A 9,870-nucleotide genomic window follows, 5' to 3' on the forward strand; every position below is an offset into this window, starting at 1 on the left:
TGCTTAAAAAATCCTAACCAGGGCAATATAAAAGACACTGTGTCTAACCCCTCTCTATGTCTCAGTACTTTCATTGAAGATATTAAAACATTAAAGCAAGAAAACGGACCCCCTCCCCCTGCGCCCCTGTTACTTCTTTTTATAAGAAAAGATGATCCAGTACCATAAAGCTGCAGGAAATACTTTGGCTAGAGAAGTAGCGACTGTCCCTTCCTGGATTTCCTGGAGGGGAGGGGCACAGAGGTTGGAGGTCGGCTTGTGTGGGAAAAATGGTGGCAAGGTTTCTTTGAAAAATATTTCCCTGGGACTAATTTCACCATTTTAATTTGCTCAGTTCTTTGTATTAACATCTACATCATTCTGGATTGACTTGGAGTGCTTCTTAAAGGCAAGCACAGAGAAAGAGTCACTGAAATGTATCATTTTAAAAGTCAGAAAGAACAGCAAACCCTTCTCAGAGTCAAAATTATAGCATAAGGAAAGAAGAAGAAACTTTTCCAAACCTTTGATGGAAATGGCACCAAACTGAGCAGTAAAAGGCACCGAAATGGAGCTGTGCACTGCACAAAGTTGTTCAGGGGTTCTTTTCAGCGTGGGGGGGGGGAACCCTGGTCCTTTCATTCCCCATAGCAACTGAGGAAAGGCACAGGAAAAAGGGGGCATTTTCCTTCTGCCTTTCCCTCTTGCTAAATATTTTTAAAGAAAAGTTTAGAGTTTTAAAATGGATGTAAAAAAAGGGTTTTCACTTTTTAATATAAATGATGATAGTCTATAAAGATTAATAGGTGTGAACAGAATTATATCACAGCAAGATGAAAAGTAGGGATGGTTAAATTGATTGCTTTATTCAAAGAAAAGAACATATCTTTTTTAGTTTCCATGTGGAAACCACTTTTAAATTTTGTGCTTGCAGTGGAAAAAATGAAATTGTGATTTTGGTTTTCCCGATTAGATAGTTTGTTGTTATAGAATTGGGTAGTATATATTATTGTGTAAAAGTAAAAAGTTGAGGTTGTAATGTTATTATCTTATACTGTGCTAAAAAAGAGTCAGAAGTCAATGCCTCCCCTCCTTTTCCTTTTCTACCACACACTTTCTCCTTTTTCCACTCTTAATTTCCCCTTATTTTCATTTTTTTGTCTTTTATATTCTGATAAAGTAATAAAAATAATTAAGCAGGTGAGAAAGATGAAAAGTAAATGTGATTAAAGTTTACTTTTCATCTTCCTCCACCATCCATGCCTTTCCCTCTCACTTTGGCCTTTTCTAGTGGAGCAAAAATAATATTTCTGTCAAAGCTTCTTTCCCAGGGGAGAACTCCCAGAATACCAAGAAAGCCAATCCAAAAAAGAAAGACCCTATCCCAGAAATCTTGCTTCAAGCCGAATTTCCCCCCATTTCCCTCATTACACTAAAAAAAACCCTCTTCCGTTTCTTCCTACTAAATGAGAGCCTTTTGGTGTAGTGGTGAAAGGGCTGGCCTACACACCAAGGGAAAATGAGTTCGAGTCCTGCTTTGGGGCCAGTCGTTCTCTCTCAGCCCAACCCACCTCACAGGGTTGTTGTTATGTGGAAAATATTAAAAGGAAGATTAGGTATGTTTTGCGCCTTTCAGTTATTTGTAAAAATAAGACAGGTGGGATAAAAATCTAATAAATAATAAAAATAAATGAACCGTAGACCATTTATTCTATCAGAACATCTTATTCCTAATCAATTCAATTGGATTATTCCTACATGAGGATTGAAGGTAGCATTAACTAAAAAGTCCCAATTTTTTAAAATTTTTTAATCAAGAACACCCTAAACAGGGCAGCTGGACAGTTATTTGCGGGTGCGATAAGAGCGGAATAATGTTGCCGTTTTGCCGCTTTTATCGCCACTAAGTAGGAATTAATATGAATCCTTACTAGTGTTCGATCAGATTCGGACTGGCTGGCCCTCCAACTACTCTCTAGGCGTCTTTTCCAGCGTTTCATCTCCCGGAGCTCCTCGGTAAACCAGGGAACTACCCAGGATCGACACCGGGTCAGAGGCCACAAAGGCACAACACGATCCAAAGCCCCAGTGGCCGCCCTATCCCAGGCTTCCACTAGGGCTTCGGTCGAGTTGTGAGCAAGGGATACAGGAAAAGTCCCAAGCTCCATCAGGAACCTTTCAGGGTCCATCAGGCGCCTAGGGCGGAACTATCTAGTCGGTTCCACCTCCCTGCGGTGAGAGGTAGCAGTATGGAAGTCAAGCCTGATGAGGAAATGATCCGACCATGACCAGGGTTGGATAGAAATATCCCCTAGATCTACATCATTCATCCACTGCCCAGAGACAAAAATCAGGTCGAGCGTGCGTCCCCCATTATGGGTGGGGTCTTGAATTAACTGAGTTAGGTCCATAGCCGTCATGGAAGCCATGAACTCCTGAGCTGACTCAGATATCTCGCCAATGGAAGGCAGATTGAAATCCCCCAGGATCATAAGCTTGGGGAAATCAACCGCCAATCCAGCTAACACATTCAGCAGCTCCGGCAGGGCCGATAACACGTAGCAGGGAGACAGGTACGTAACAAAAAGGCCCACCTGAACTCCAAGGCCCCATTTCACAAAAAGGGACCCACACCCACCTATCTGAGGCACAGTGACCTCCTGAGGTCTGAGACTTTCCCTAATAACCACTGCCACCACCCCCCCACCCCTGCCCTGGGCTCTCAGCTGGTGAAATGCCCGGAAGCCTGGTGGGCATAATTCACTAAGGGGAACACCCCCCCCCCTCATGGCCCAACCAAGTCTCCGCAATGCACGCCAGGTCCGCTCCACCCTCTTGTATGAGATCGTAAATGAGGGGAGCCTTATGTACCACGGACCTGGCGTTAAGCGAGACCAGGGTCCTGTAATCCCGAGCATCCAGGGGTGTGAGAAGGGTGATGAGTGCTCTTAAACAGCGGACCCGCGTCCCCCGAACATAATTTGGTCCTCGGCCCCCACCATATCTGCCTCTCCCACAAACAGTAGAGATGGTGGACCCCCCAATGGAATGGCTTAATGTCTCCCCTGGAATCCCAACCCTTCCCAGCACTCCCAACCCACACCCCTTAGTTAGCTCTGGCCTGTGCCCTGGCAGACTCCCCCCCCCCAAGCCTGTCTGAGCAATCCGTATCAAACCCCCCCGCCCTCCCCTTAAAATTTGATTTAAAAACCCCTTTAAAGGAATTATGAATATTTTTTTATCTATCTTCCTCTTTAGGGACATATAATAATTCTCTTCTTTCCATATTTTACCCTTCTAATCATCAATTCTATAAATTACCAGTTCACATTTTTCCACTTTCTCCAAAAACCCATAAAGGGTTTCCAGTCACTAATAAATATAAGTAAATGATACTTTTAATGTAATCTACCAGATCCCCTGCATGGATTGCCCCGTGACTATGTAGGACAGATGGGGAGCCAGCTAACCATCAGATTGCAAGAACACAAGTGAGTGATCAGAAAACCCAAACTCGCTGGTAGCCTCACATTGCAATGAACAAGGGCAAACATTCAATTTTGCAGCTATAAAGATAGTTGGCCATGCAGATACAAAGATAGCCATAGAAATGATTGAAGCTGGGAAATGGGTCCCTTGTCAGTCAAAAGGAGTGCTGATTTACCACAAGCTTATCAGGTACTTAGGGGTCAGCATAAGTACCTGATAAGGTACAGCATATTGATAAGGTACAGCATATTGGCAGCATAAGGAACTGATAAGGTACAGCTGATAAGGTACAGCATATTGGCAGCATAAGGTACAGCTGATAAGGTACAGCATATTGGCAGCATAAGGAAACAATGGCCAATCGGGACCACATAAATATGACACATAGTAGAGTCCAAAGCACATATTTTGGCAGAGAGAAATTTCCTGAGGATGGGCTCCAGCTTGAGTCCGAAAGCTCAGAAGACTAAACCTCTGGTCCCGGTGACTGACCCAGATTGAATCTTGCACCTAACAAATGTACCTATTGTCTTCTGCCTAATAAAACAAATCAAACTTTCTACTTGGCAGTCCAGATGTACTCACAGATGCTAAGTTCCGTATTGGTTTGGAGGTTGGGAGTGGAAGGCACTCTATTGCGGTGGTTGTCCTAGTTCTGAGTGGTTGGTCTCAATTAGTATTGACAGATCATGCCCACAGCATGACTTACTATAATGTCCTGTAAATGAGGCTGTCAGCATTCCAAATATGCAGAATTAAATCAGAGTCCAAGGCAAAACTATGCTTAAGGTTCCAATTTAATAAGACAGACATGCTGGCACGTAGCTGTGGAATTCCAATACTGGAAATGACATCAGAATTCCACCCAGTTAAAAGTTCATGATCTTGTCCCCACACCCACAATCCATCACATGGTCCAAACTTCTTCTTCCACGCTGGCGTCTCCACCCAGCTGCTTCCAGTCAGGTGTGAAAGTGCGGAGACAAAGGATGAACTTGGCTTCTAGTAAAGAATGAAAATAATACATTCCACAATCCTACTCCTTCTATTCCCCCCTCCCATCGACTATACTTAAAGAAAAAGCATAATGAAATAAGAGAAAGTGTGGCAGGCCAAAATTCTAAAAGGAATATAAATGCAGGCCTGACAGAGGCTTTCTGTGAAAACTGCCTGGAACCTATAATTGGTGTAAAATGCAAAAAAACAACAACACAACAATTGGTCCTTTGCATTGCACTCATGTTACCACTGCTTGGTGAGCTGTATTAATATTTAGTACTATAGACTTCCAACTGCAGTTTTAGATGCTGATTGCATCTAATTATCTAATGGACCACCTAGCATCAATTGTTTCTACTTGTCTCATACATTAAAGTAGAGTGGAGGCATTCCAGTTAAATGTTGTTTTCTGTGGAATCGAGGAAGCATGCTTACTCTTTTGTAACTCCTGTCCTCTGGAAAAGCATGCTCCCAGAGGTAGAGAGGGTTCCTACTCTCCTAGAGTTTGGGAGACGTGTTTTTAAGACCTGTTTTTGTTCCAAGGCCTGCAATTACTGTGGTATTGGTAGGAGCAGTCTTATTTTTGTAGTGTTTATTGTTCTAATTGTTTATGTCAGGGTTACATGTTTATGTGGGTTTTAATTTTTGTATTTACTATTTTTGGGGGGATTTTCTAAGCCACACAGTTTTCTGGAGTGGGTAGTCATAATAAATCTAATACATTTGTAGGAAATGACCAGGCTGAGTCCTAGGATGGGGTCAGATGTTTCAGGTAGCCATCAGAGTGGTCCTTCTACAAGAAAGTAGTGATGCCTGTTGCCCTGCATTTTCTTCTCAAGCGTTGACCATGCCATAACAGAATTATTTTTAACAAGGAGCTCTTGGCAGTAAAATCTGCATTCTAACAAGGGAGACACTTTCTGATAGACCCTAAGACCATAAGAATTTACACATCTTGTAACAGGCCAACCTGCTTTTGCCCAGACAAATTAAATGGAGCCAATTCTCCTCATGCTTTGATTTTTACATCCAATATATCCCAGATACGAAGAACTTGATACTCTTTTTCAGAAGCCAGAGGTTTTTTCAAGCCCAACATGCTCCACTAGCAACCACAATTTTACAAGATTCTTATTTCTGGTGACCACCATATCCACCACACTCTGAGAGGTTGAGGGCAACCCAGCTGCACCAGGACTTGACCAGCAGAATTATGGCAAAGCGAGTTCTGGACCACTTCTCCTGGGCCCGGATGGATTACCTTAAGGAAGCCTCGTCAGGTTCTGTATCCCTGTTCCAGTGGTGGGTTGTAGGTGGTATGCCCCAGTACACGCATACTGGTGCCTACCAGAAGCAGCAGCCATCGTACCGGAATGGTGCTTTGGAGGGCCCGCCTGATTGCCCTCTTTCCTTACCTTTATTTGAAGGAAATAGGCCATCTGCGCATGTGCGTGCAGCGTACGGAACCTGCGCGATGCTCTGCCGAGCAGTTGGAGCGTTGCAGCAGTGGGTGCATATGCATACACAGTGCGCATGCCCGTGGTGCACGCCTGGCTCCCGTTGCAGTGTACCGGTTGCAACAGGATCAGAAACCCACTACTGTCCTGGTCATTATCGAGAGAGAAGCCTTGAAGTACAAGGACTCATTAGTGGTCCTCCCCCTTTGCAGAGAAGAAAGTTAGCAGTTTTGCCACAACAACCAAACAGAAGGGCTTAGGAGAGCATTCAACGTCTGCACAGAATATTAAGAACCTTTGGCAGCCTAAGATGGCAGCAGACATCAAGGTCTATGTGGCATCTTGCCACAAATGAAGAAGGGCCAATACCCTCCATCGGAAGCTGGCAGGCCCCTTACAGCACTTCCCCTCACACCTACCCTGTGGCATACAATCTCTCTGGATTTCATTACTGATTTAACTCACCATTCATTTCCAAGACCTCACAGTCAATTTTGCCGAGATAGATAAGGAATTTAAAATATTTTAAAAATATAAAAAGCATACTATGTTGTTAAGGTGAAAGCAATATATTTTAACTTTACTCCTAAGTGATATGTGGGTATCCAATCCATACACTAACTTGCTAAGCAAAATGAACATCAGTGTACCACTGATGATTTTTCAAACCACATAGTCTTTCATTTCAATTAAGCTAAACATCTGTATTCCTTTTTATCCTATATATGTTTAATTAGAAAAAGATAATTAAGAACTATATTGTAAGTGAAGGAATATCTAGAATCTACTGTGATTTTATATTACCCAAGATAATATCTACAACCATTTTAATTATGCTAGTCCACCCAAAGTGAATGAAGTCAAATGTTTAATTAAAATTCTTACATAATTATAATAATGATCCCAATGAGTTTAGACATACATGCCAGAGTTTAGTGCCACTACTCAGGTAGTTCAGAAGCTAGTTGGAGTATGAGGTAGTATCATCCTTCACAATGCTTTTCTTGAGAATGAATTACCCTGAGCTTTCTGAAACCTAGAGTAGACCTATGGTTTCTCCAGCAGCGTAACCTCTGGAACAGATCTTTAGATGGTATACAAGTGTACAATTGTACATAATATAGCCATTTAACTGAATGTGCAAATTCTCAACAAATATGGATGTATTACAAAATATGGGCTACAGATCTATACAGAGATTCTTATGAAGTTCAAAATAAAACACATTAAAAATAAAATAAGACTATACAAAATAATAAATTGTTAAAATTGGTGCTAGCTAGGCTTCTCCAGGCTCCAATTTTACAGGCAGTAAAATAGAATTTGTCTATGATCAAGGAAACTAAATCATATTGATCTGAAAGCAACAACTGTACATAACAAAATCAGAACTACCCCCAGGTGTTTTACCAAGTAAGAAGTTATAAGATGGGTCTTTAGAATCTCTATAGTGTAAATTATAAGAGAATATCAGCTTTAATTTCAATAGCCCCTTAATTGCAGAAGCATAGTCTTAGCTTATAAGGAGTCTTTCTATATTACCCTTCCAAAACTGCTATGGGGAGAATGTTGAAAAAATTCTGGTGTAAGATTTCACAGCTGCTATGCATTAGGGTTCAGGGTTTGGTGACTATTTCATTTCATTATATTTAATTATTTAATTTTATTTATTAAATTATACATTTTATTAAATAAAATTTGAAATTTGAAACCTGATACTACCATTTCCTCATTCGGGAGAAAACTAATTTGGCATGATATAATGCTCTTGTTGGGCAATCTTCCAGGGTTCCAGAACAGATTTTCTGATATTTTGCCAGCAACTACAGCTGGCATCTTCAGAGACAAAGATGCCAGCCACATTGCCAATGAAATGGCAGGCTCCCTTGGCAAGGATCTATACGTGAGAACATGTGCATTGAATGCTGCCATAGGCATGCTTAGTACAGAGTCTCTGTTCATTTAGTGACACTATTAAGTTACAATAGCACTGAAAGAAATGACTTACCACTGTTTTTCACACTTACGACCTGTGCAGCATCTTCATGGGCACATGATCAAAATTCAGATGCTTGGCAAGTGACTCATATTTATGACGGTTGCAGTGTCTTGGGGCCATGTGAACACCTTTTGCGAACTGCTGACAAGCAAAGTCAATGGGGAAGCCAGATTCACTTAACAAGCATGTTACTAACTTAACCACTGCAGTGATTCACTTAACAACTGTGGCAATAAAGATCGTAAAATGGGACAAAAGCCCAAGTGTCTCACTTAGCAACAGAAATGTTGGGCTCAATTGTGGTCATAAGTTGAGGACTATTTGTATGGTCCACTCTCAAATCCCAGTCATTTTTTTTCTACTTTAAGAAAAGGGAGGTGTGGTACTGGCAACTAGGGAAATATGGTGTAAAATCTATATGAAGGTGATACCTTTATTCGATTAATTATCATTAACGATGAACTCTCTTCACGAAGGAAAGAAACGTTCGGCTATCAAGAATTTTAAACAAACGGGCTAAAAAGCTGACCCCGACGTGATTCGAACACGCAGCCTTCTGATCTGGAGTCAGACGCGCTACCGTTGCGCCACGAGGTCCTGCGGATTTGCACTAGGCAAAGCTGTACAACTGCCTGAACATTAGGTCTTCATGTTTCAAAGCAAAGTTATCTAACTGTTTACGAGAGCAGAGTACACGAAAAAGAGAAACTTGGTCAGTGTCATAATTACACAGGAATATCTTATCTATTCCGATATTCCGAATTTTCCCCTCAGGACCAGGTGACTCGCTGGCTTCGAAAAGCACGCAGGGTGAACAATTATGGAAGGCTTCTTCTCCCTACTTTCGCTGCTAACAAACCACCTATTTTATTTACCTTTTTGTTCCTTTCCTTATTTGCTTGGTTTCTTGAATTCAAGCAGCCTTTTTAGAAAGCGATCACGTTTCTACGCGCCGTCCATTTGCTTGGCAGGGTAGTAGCCTTTTAATCCAACAGTTACCCCAGCACGGCTTCGACTGCTAATAATTGGTTAGACTCTCGCTTTGTTTGTATCCAACTTCTTATGGGGTTTCTAATGAAGCGTGGCTGGAAAATTTATATAAAATTTGGCCGCCTCAGATTAGAACCCGACCTTTAAAAGCGATATGGGTGGGGGGAAAAAAGGCCAAAGTTATCCACCTCCTCGTTAGTATAGTGGTAAGTATCCCCGCCTGTCACGCGGGAGACCGGGGTTCGATTCCCCGACGGGGAGAATGGACATTTTTTTTTTTTGTCTTATTTTCTATTAATTTACGAGCTGATCGCCATGATTTTAAATCCTTTACTGCCAGTTAAATGTGAGGGGGCAACTTAAATTCAAGTCTCTTTTTTTACAGCCAGGGCTTACTATGACTTTTTGCTTTTTTCTCTATTGTGTCCATGGTGCTGCAATGGTCATGCCGATGTTAATCAAAATCTAGATAAATCTTCCCAATTTAGTATTCTCCAGTTGTGTTGGATTTCAATTCCCAGTAAAACAGCAGCCCATTGTCTCACATCCTGGCCGGAGAAGTCTGGGAGCTGAAGTCCACATACCTGAAAGTTTCCAAAATTGAGAAACCCTGGTGTAATGGCAGAGTTCTTCACTGCTGTTTCTTTTACTGTCAATTGTTGATCTTAAAAGGCAGAAGTTACTCACTTCTCTTCCCCCATTGTCAGTTCTAAGGCCAGTTGCTGGGTTTGTTACTAATTACATCTTCTTTACATTTGGTCTTAGTTCCATGCTTTTTCATTGTGTTTTTCAATAGTTTTATTATCATATCCTTTTTCAACTATCATAATATCAGTAGAGTATTTTATTGATGTCTATTCCAGCAATTTCAACAAAATCCTCATCTCCTGCCAGGCGAAGTTTCTTCAATATATATTTGGCACATGCTTAATAAATAGAGAATATATAGCCCTGTCT

General features: G+C 41.5%; 2 non-coding genes across 2 annotated transcripts; one reads left to right on the forward strand and one right to left on the reverse strand.

Annotated features, from left to right (window-relative positions):
• Window positions 1-8,448: 8,448 nt before the first annotated feature.
• TRNAW-CCA lies at window positions 8,449-8,520 on the reverse strand. The gene has a single exon. It is a non-coding gene; the product is annotated as a tRNA-Trp (tRNA).
• A 582-nt stretch (window positions 8,521-9,102) lies between these two features.
• On the forward strand, window positions 9,103-9,174 carry TRNAD-GUC. Its single transcript has one exon. It is a non-coding gene; the product is annotated as a tRNA-Asp (tRNA).
• The last annotated feature ends 696 nt before the right edge of the window (window positions 9,175-9,870 follow it).

The sequence above is a fragment of the Thamnophis elegans genome, chromosome 7 (assembly GCF_009769535.1).
Source record: "Thamnophis elegans isolate rThaEle1 chromosome 7, rThaEle1.pri, whole genome shotgun sequence".
Classification (NCBI taxonomy): domain Eukaryota; kingdom Metazoa; phylum Chordata; class Lepidosauria; order Squamata; family Colubridae; genus Thamnophis; species Thamnophis elegans.